The 9699-nt window shown below is 36.6% G+C and overlaps 1 protein-coding gene across 1 annotated transcript in view; it reads right to left on the reverse strand.

Moving 5' to 3' along the window:
* Positions 1-9067: 9067 nt before the first annotated feature.
* Positions 9068-9699, reverse strand: part of fam8a1a (family with sequence similarity 8 member A1a) — an 8178-nt gene continuing 7546 nt past the window's right edge. The window contains exon 5 of the mRNA XM_036145214.1: positions 9068-9699. This exon is cut by the window's right edge and continues 807 nt beyond it. The gene's annotated coding sequence lies outside the window, so the exon portion shown is untranslated.

Below are 9699 nucleotides of genomic sequence, written 5' to 3' on the forward strand. Positions count from 1 at the left end.
TTGGACTGATTAAGCCAGGTGAACTGGGCTCATATGGTCTGCGTTTATTGATTCAGTCATTTACTTTTGTTCTGCGATAGTACTATATAAACACAATGAAAATAACCTACTGTGTTAAACAAACTGAGATACCTTGAAAATTTCTCTCTGCAATTCCCTGTAATAGAAGTAGAAATGCATATTGTATATTTTGCTTATCTGAATACACAGCAAAGCGCATGCAGTTGGAAGCAACATCGTGTCGCAGCACATCACAGCCGTCACTCCGTAAAGGATCCTGTCACGGTCCTGCTGTTGACCTCATTTCTGCACGGAGCCTGTCCGCATCTGTTGCTGAAGTTTGCTGGTATCAAAGCCACTGTTGTGACTGTTCTAGTTCACCGCTACCATATTCACACATGGGCAGATGTTTCCATTTAAATAAAGAAAGAAAAACAACCGTCTGATTATGTAATCCCCGCACACTGCTTGCCTGGTAACAGGAAAGAAAAAAAAATGCAGTCAAGCTGCAATCTTGAACACAGAAAAGCTTTCTGCAGATAAACAGGTGAACACTTCCCTGAGGAGCTGAGCAATACAGAAATGACCTCAGAAGATGCTCAAAGATAGTAGTCCCCTCCCCTGAAGCATCGTTGGGTGTTTAACTGCTTTATAGAAATGTCTGCAAGTCAGGTATACTGTGGACTCAGTCCCCTTGTGCTCTTCAGCGTCTGTTGCACAGCTGCTGGCTGTTTGTTTCACATCCTTTGAGTGAAGTCATAAATCAAACCGGCCATGGAGTGACAAAAATAAAAACAACAACGACAAAGAAGCGGCAAACATATGTTTGCAGAAACGGTTTTGTGAAATAGCTCACCTGCAACCACCCCTGCTAAGCTGTTGTTGAGTTGCTTGTCTTTTTTTATTTATTTTTTTTAGCTTATTTGCTGTTTTTAAAGATAATCTAACTTTACAAAAACTGCACATTTTTGGACCGTATTGTCTGTCTGTAGCTTCTGCAGAACAATTTAGGAACCATATTGTAGCGCAACAATGTAGTTTTATAACAACAATGTGAATCCACAATGTGTTTAAGCTCATAATTATCCAGTTATGAATCTTTTTTTTTTAAAAATGTTTGCAGCATAGTCTTTGTTCGCTTTTTGCCTTTTCAAAATATGCACTTTTGGAAGCTGTGTTTATTTACCACGTTAGAAAGTGAGCACATGGTGGCGGAGGAACGTTGGAGCATGATATCGTTGCACACTGAAGTCTGAAGAGCTGGTTCAAGTTAAAGGCCTTTGATTGTTGGATTATTATAACATTTTGGAAGTGTTCCAGTTTGGAACATTTCACAACACTGAGTCTGCTCTTGTAAGGGTTTTGAATTATATATATTTTAGCAATGGATTCTGATAACTGTGTTTTACTTGTGCTTTTAGATTTAACACCGTGGACCGTAACATTATTATATCCAGACTGGAACAGTGGGTGGGCATCACTGGCTCAGTTCTTCAGTGGTTTAGGTGCTACCTCTCTGACAGGACCTTCTGTGTCATGATTGATGATCTAACCTCTGCTTGTGCACCTCAGGGCTTTATTCTTGGTCCTCTCCTGTTTGCTCTTTATTTAACACCACCTGGTGCTATTTTTAGAAAGCATAGAGTGCCATTTGGTTTATATGCTGCTGACTGACAAGTCTGTTTCCCTTTAAAACATATTAGTTTTGTTTAGCGTCTCATTGACATAATGGGATGGATGGCAATAAAGAATTTCCTTAGTTTTAATAAAAAATTTAAAAAAAAGATTATTATAATTATTATATTGACTTTTTCCCTCTTTGACCCCGCATGAAAAACCCAGCATCACTAAGTAAGGTGTAAAAAAATGAACCCCAGCCTAAAACGACACAAATGTCAACGCTGTCATTAAGCCCGTTCTTTCAGTCGAGGTCAAAACTGTCAAAAAATTAAGCCCGTCCTGTCTAGACGCCTAGAGACAGTGGTCCGGGGTTTCATCACCTCACGCCTGGATTATTGTCAACAGGAGTTAGCCAGGCCTCCTTGTCATGTCTGCAGTTGAAACAAAATGCTGCTGCGTGATTTTTACCTGGTACAAGTGAACGAGAGACATATATTGAGACCTATGGGTGTCAAGTGTCAGTTTTAAGCAACGTTTAAAAAGTTAAATGTTTCTGTAAAAACATAATGGTGGGGGGGGGGACTATTTCTTCCCATAGCATTTGTCAAAATGTCATTACTTGGCCTTTTAAAGGAAGTTTCTCTGGTTTACAGCTCAGACATTTAGCTTGGTGTGCTCCTCATGTCTGATATGAACACCATAATGGAATCTCACTGAGGCCGGATCTTGCTGTGATCTTGCTGAAGGTCAAAGCGAAGTTTGTCGGCGAGAGCAGAGACTTGTGTTGTGAATAAGTATTTCTCTCCAACAGGTTTCCTGCTTTTGCTTTTTGTTTCAGATCGTCAAACGCATTTTATTTTCAGTCAAACGTTTCCCCTTCTACGAGCCACGGCTTCAAAAGTCAGCGTGCTGTTTTGAATCTCACTGCGGCATTTTTCTTTCGCCAAGAGGCAAAGAATTGGCAAGATAACTTACGCAATGAGCCTGCTGTGCACTTTACGGTGTCGGTGCTGCCCTAAACTCTGCTTCAACACTGTCTTCCATGAGCGGCTGTGATAAATGTTCCTCCAGCGATCAACAAAACCAAACAGAGCTACACTCCTTTCAATGACTTTGCAGATAAATTAGTAAGGGTCAGTAGACTTGTGTAATGTTAAAACCAGTGATGCACGATATATCGGCATTAACATCGGTATCGGCTCCATAAGTAAAACATGGCTGATATTAACAACCGATGTTTATTTCCAGCTAGTTGCCCCTATTATTTATGTTTAAAGAGGGGGAGTTGAGGGGGTTGGTCATGTGGTCATGTTAAAGAGACAGTGATGCATTGTGGGGTTTTTAAATGAACACAGATAAGTTAGAATAGTTTTCAGCCGGTACAACCCTGTACAAAATTTAACCATCACAGAAATGTTTGTGTATACACACACACACACACGTCGGTAAATATCCGTTATCGGACATAACAGCAATATTAATATCAGAAATCGATATTGGCCCAGATTTTCATATTGGTGCATCCCTAGTTAAAACTATAAGAAATTTTTAACAGTAGTTCCCTGAATGACAAGTTTGATAAAACTACTGACAAAAAGTTTGTCCAAACTACTACAAATGACAGAACTACTCTTGGTAGATTTTTTTAGTGTGTGTTTTTAAGAACTCCATCTTTTCGTGCAGCAAAGACACCCTTGCGCCTTTGCGAGTGTTGGCTCAGCGCATGCAACAGAGACCAAACACAGAAAGCTGAGCTGTGAAGGGCCTCTCTTCTATAATAACTGAAGGCTTAAGTGAAGCTGGTTGAATTTTAATAGAGTTCTGCAGGGTATTCCTTCGCCTGCAGTCCCGAGGCTCAGAGATCAGAGAGAATTTTCAAGCATGGTGTCCCTTAGCCTCTCGCGCTCACTTCTTCCCATTCTTCCTCTGTTTTTTGCCTCCGCTCCGCTCCTCTTCCCATTCTCCCGCTCCCCTCGTTTTGAACTCCAAGTTCCAATCCCTTTCTTCCTCTTGGGCTTTTGTCTCTCTCCTAATCCAAGTGTCTCCCTCTCTCTGCTGCCTTCTCTCTCTCTCCCCCCTTCCTCGTCTGCTCTGTGAAATTTGTATTAGAGCCACTCGAGGCGTAACAATCGCTGAGCCTCTCTCAGCTCTCTGGCACGCAGAACAACTCATGACTCTCAGCACAAAAAACTTGCAACCGAAGGACAAAAATGCCACAATGAGCTTCTATAGTCATGCATGATGTTTGGAGAGCTTCTCCATGAGCACAGATTATACAGCAGAGAACTAATTCAACCCCCCCATGCCTCGGAGCCATTAAAAGGATCTTTAAGAGTTTTTTTTTTTTTTTTTAAACCAAGAAAACTGATATTGCTCAGATTGTGCGGAGGATTTCATCAATTCGCAAGAAAAACAGAAGATTTCATGTTTTATTCCTGCAAAAAAAGTGCAACACCACATAAGTTATTGTTTCAAATTTGAAAGATGAAACCCCAAAAGGAGCATATGCTAGTTCAGGGGTCACCAACCTTTTCAAAACTAAGAGCTACTTCGCCAGTACTGTCAAACGAAGCGCTACATGTACTGACCTGACTTTACCTTTACACAATATAAATATGCTTCAATGCTTTTCTCATTTTTAAATCTATGTAAATACAAGTATGATTATAATGGAAGAGCAACTGAATAAAATAGCAATTTAAATGCAGCTCACTGGAGGGATTTGCTGTTTCTTTGAACAGGCTTGAGGGCACCACATATGGTTCTGGGGGATACCTGGTGCCAAACCATGGTTGTACATCTGCAAACATGAGTTCACAGAAACTTTAAAAAGCAGCTTGTATCTTGTTGCAGCAAAAGACTAATGATCACCAGCTCATTTAATTCAGTACAGCAATGCTTGCTGTTTAAATCCAACCATTCTGAAGAAACCCCAAGCCTTTACATCGTCCTACCGGGACCTTCGTGTAAATTACGCTTCAGGCTGATCCGACACACAGCTGAGAAAAAATCTGACTCCACAGCATTTTCGGAATAAGGAAAACTTTTTCATTACCTCCTGTTTGATTAACCAAATCACTCTGTCCTACTTCAATCAAACGAAAGTTCCATCATGACATTTTACTTTAACTCGGACACAAACTGTGTTGCGCTTAACATTAGTTGCTGAAAACCTTGGTTTCATATCTCTGTGTAAAACGAGTTTTGCAGCCTGCAGCACAAATGTATCACTTTCTTTCAGCTGCAGTGGATTTATTTTTAGTATTAAACCAAAAAAAATAATAAAAAACAGCGAAAACTTGGATTTTACTTTTAACCGTTTTTACTTTGAATGCTTTAGTTTAAAGTAATCCACTAAATTACACAGAAGTTTGCGAATGTGACATGTATAACTGCAGAAAAGTTTTCCAAGACGATCTGACTGTCCAAAATTTAAACAAGCAAATGCTCCACACACACACTGATTCCTAGCTGTCTTATCTTTATATACATTTCGGTGCTTTCTCTACTGACAGCTTTGTAGATTAAATAAAAAAACGAAGCTGAAGAACATCAGAAAAGTCGCTGCTGTTCATTGTTTTTGTTTGCAGTGGTCAAGCTAGAAATGCATCAAACGCAGAACGCACTTACGAGGCACTCTGGCTTGTTCTGGCCTGTGCTGCCCCCATGTGGCGTTACTTGAAAGGTGCAGCTTTAGAAAAACTACATCTCTACACTGATAACTGATAAAAAAAATAATAATAATAATAAATGACTGCGTTGTCACTACCCGATCCGTACCGGTAGCACGATCCGTACCATCAGCTCATTTGCGCAAGCTGCCAAAACAATTTATTAATCAGATTCGAAATATAATAATATATCATCCAATTACCCCACAACTACCCAATTTATCTATTAATGGACGATCAATCACTAACCAAAAATTCAGTAACCACACAATTAGAAACCAAATATACCATATAACCCAAAGCTAAAGAAACGCACTTTAAAATTTTAAATGCAATTTACCCCTCAAAAGAACTACTAAGAATTCGTTTTAATATTGATGACAATAAATGCTCATTCTGTGAAAGTGATGTAGAAACGATAGACCACGTCTTCTATGAATGAAGTCAGACTAAAACATTTTGGAATTGCTTAGAAAGATGGATCAAATCAAAAATTGCGCACTCCCTAACGCTATCTCTAGAGATATGGTACTTTTTGGAATACAATTGAAAGACAAAACAACAGAGCTCTGTTGTAACCTAATTTTATGTTTAGCAAAATTCTTTATTCATAAACAGAGAGTCTTGAGATCATCCCCAATCTTAAATTTTTTTTTAATCTGAATTCAAGTTATATTTGACATCTCTTAAATGTATCGAATCTTACAAATACCTAACTGAAATACTAATGGAATTGTCCACTGATGTAAAACAATCCTAACACATAAATCCCGTTATGTTAATTATTGTTTCATCATCATTATTATTCACTCATTCTTTATTTTCCTCATCAATCTTACTTTGTATTTCCATTTTGAAATCTGCCTCTATGCCTTCCATAGAATTGTACTGTTGCTATTGCCTTACTAGTTTGTACTTACTTTGTTTAAATAAAAGTTCATAACTTCCGGGTCGCCAAAAAAAATATGTAATTACTGTACTGAAAATACTTATTTTTATACTTAAATCATTAAATAATGCTAAACTATATCGTAAATAAAATATTGAAGACTTTTCTGAAAGAAATTGATACGTTTTACATTGTCTCCATTGTATTGCTTGACGTCATCATCGGATATGCTCAGAAGTCCGGGAAGATATCATTGCGTAACGTTTATCTGTATTGTCTGAATGCACTCTGTTAGTTTTATTGCTTGGTCAAACAGGACTGGAAAAAAATATTTCTTCCTTAATTATACGGTGACTTTCGTTATACAAATAATTTTGTTCTAAAAAATTTTTTTACTTTATTGAACATAACCTTGATTATATGCTCAAGTAGGAATCTCCACTTTGCGTTTAAGATCAACTTAACTTTTGCAAGGCAAAGGAAGAAAGAAGAAAAAACAAGTTAACCTAAAAAAATAAATAAACAGGCATTTACAATGAATTTACAATTAGAAAACCAATCTCCAAAAGGAAATAAACATAAGACATATGTAGGATTTAAAATCAACAATTAACAGAGACAGACTCATTTAAGCAATGAGACAATTCCTTGCATGATGTTAACTTGACTTAAAGCACAAGAAATTGTGACATGTCACTACAAAGTTTTTGTATATGTCCACATTTGTCAGCTAACAAAGATAAAGATGAATAGAAGATTTTTAGTTCGTTTTTAAAACATATTAATGAAGGTTGTTGATTTTTCCATTTACATACATGTATATGATATCTTCCCATACTCATGACAATATGGATCATGCCAGATATATTTTTCGCAATGTCATTTTTGTATGTTAATATTTAATTTATATCAAAAGGTGTTATATTTTCTACTTTGGTACGTACCCAACCAAATATGCAGGTTCTGCCAAAAATCACCTGTGACTCTACACGAATAGAAGAGATGTTCAATAGTTTCAGGTTCTTCATGGCAAAAAAACTGTTATCAACTTCAAATCCAAATCTTTTTTTTTTTTTTTTTTTTTGATTTTCTCTTGTTGGGTAATAACTATTCAGAATTTTATATTGTACTTCTTTTACTTTTGGTGGAATGGGCCATTTTAAATTTTTTAAATATTGTCTTATATTACCTGATTCATTCATTATTCAAATTTTTGTCATTCCAGTAAAATAATGAAAGGTTTTACATTAAAGGCTGTACCGATAAAGGGGTTACATTTTTTTTTTTTATCTCCAATTGGCAATTTATCATTTTTTAATTCTGGCAAGACAGCTTGCATTTTTGATTGAGAGTCTCTAATAATACATCCATAACTTGCTGCCACTCTACTGTTTTAGGATCAGGAGTGGTGCCCCTTGAGCGCCCCCTGCCTAGAGGCCAAGGAACTGCCGGCCTCACCTACAACCAGTTCTTTGCCTTTTATGATCGCAGCAGCACACAAAAACATGTTACCTGCACACAGTATGATGACCAAAACATAATTCGTAATCCACATACATTAAATTGTGGAAAATCAGTTCATAACTGTCTGAACAACTGAATTTATGATCTAGAGACAAGAAGATGCATTCACAGAATGGAAGCCAGCGCAGTTAACATGGGATTACACAATCCCAGGGGAAGCCAAGCTCACTGCGGCCTCACCGGCTTCGCTATCAAGCGCCACCAAGGATTTATATGAAAAATAGCAAAAAGTCTGCGATTTTAAAAAGAATATGATAAAAAATGAGAAAATTAGATAAAAAATACTTATTACAAATGACTGAGTGAATCAAAATTTATATTTTTCTTTCCATGACGACAAGTGAGGCCTGGCCTCCCCTGACTGCATGTCACTGATTTTTTTATTTATTTATATATTTATATATATATATATATATATATATATATATATATATATATATATATATATATATATATATATATATATATATATATATATATATATATATATATATATATATATATATATAAATAAAAGGCCTCACTTGGCACGAGTCCGCTTCTGTTCCAATACACAATATGTGCTGCGTGCTCGCGTTCTCTTCAAGTCCGATCTTTCTGTGTTCTACCAAGAACAGACTTGACCAGAACGCGAGTACGGACTCGCGTTCTCATGTATTGAGAAAACGACCTATGTTTCGTTTTCCTGCTCGCCATTTAATGTAATACATACATATGCAAATCAAATAAATGATAAAACTTCAAAAAATGTTTTTGTACTATGTTTTTATAGCTGGGGGTTTATGTACTTTAAGAAATGGTTTATATGTTTTTATTTCCCTAACCACAACTGGGAAACATTTTTCCTATTCAAAAAACAATATATTTTATGTATTTCTGTTTAATTTTTAGAATATGCAATATTGCCGCAAATATAAAGATATACAAAAAGAAACCCCTGCCTCGAAAAAATACAAAAGAATAAAAAAAAGTAAGAAAAACAAAATACTTCCCACCGGAAGTTATTCTGTTCGCAGATGCGCAAATGAGCTGATGGTACGGATCGGGTAGTGACATGCATAACTCTAGATATCCAGGAAATACCATCTAAGGAACTAACTCACTTCCTGGTTATGTAGTTCTGTCAGCTTAAAGCAACTCTGTGTTTCTGTTCCCATTAGCCACACACTGACATTACTGGTCGTCAAAGAAATATAAGACATGGGAGGATGGACCGAATAACTTTTGACCAGACACTTTACTCGCCAATACGTGTGACCAGCTTTTTCTAACTTATTTCATGTCTACCATCTTAATCTAAAGTCTCACTTTGCATATATTTTAGCATAACTGGAAAGGCAAGGACAGAGGACAGAGGCATCGATGGAACGATTATGTGTTAATTTACTGTTAGGGAATTGCGTGCAGTACTTTAATACCAGAAAATTCTCACATGGTTCGCAAATAGAAACATCACAACGTTTTATATTTCAATAAAATATTGTCAATGCTAAAAAGTTGCCCTGAGTCACAAAATGACTTGTCTTGAGAATTTACCAACTGTAAACTACAACAGTCTCTACAGCTTTCAGTAAATCAAAGCAACAATACAAATCATTCATAGGCACAAAGAATGAACATTTTCTTTGTTTTTAGCAGTATGGCTACAGTGGAAATAATAATAATAACTAAAAAAAAAAAAACTGACTTTAACAGCAAAACAACCCATAAAGGAAAATCTATCCAGACATTCATTGTTCATTTTAAGTATCCTGTTTTTCACAGTTACTAAATTAAAACATGATAAATTGCAATAAAAACACAAGTACACTGTAACCTAACACATATCCTAAAATGAAAATTACTGCATATCTCTTTTTGAATTTAACAAATGTTCCTAATACTTCAGAGATGGTCCAAAGCGCTGCCATCACAGCGAGCCCGGTCACGGGGGAACTTGTTCTCCTCTTCTGTCAGGAAACCAAAAATATGCGCAACATCTGAACTTTTTGCGTG

Source organism: Fundulus heteroclitus, chromosome 13 (genome assembly GCF_011125445.2).
Source record: "Fundulus heteroclitus isolate FHET01 chromosome 13, MU-UCD_Fhet_4.1, whole genome shotgun sequence".
Classification (NCBI taxonomy): domain Eukaryota; kingdom Metazoa; phylum Chordata; class Actinopteri; order Cyprinodontiformes; family Fundulidae; genus Fundulus; species Fundulus heteroclitus.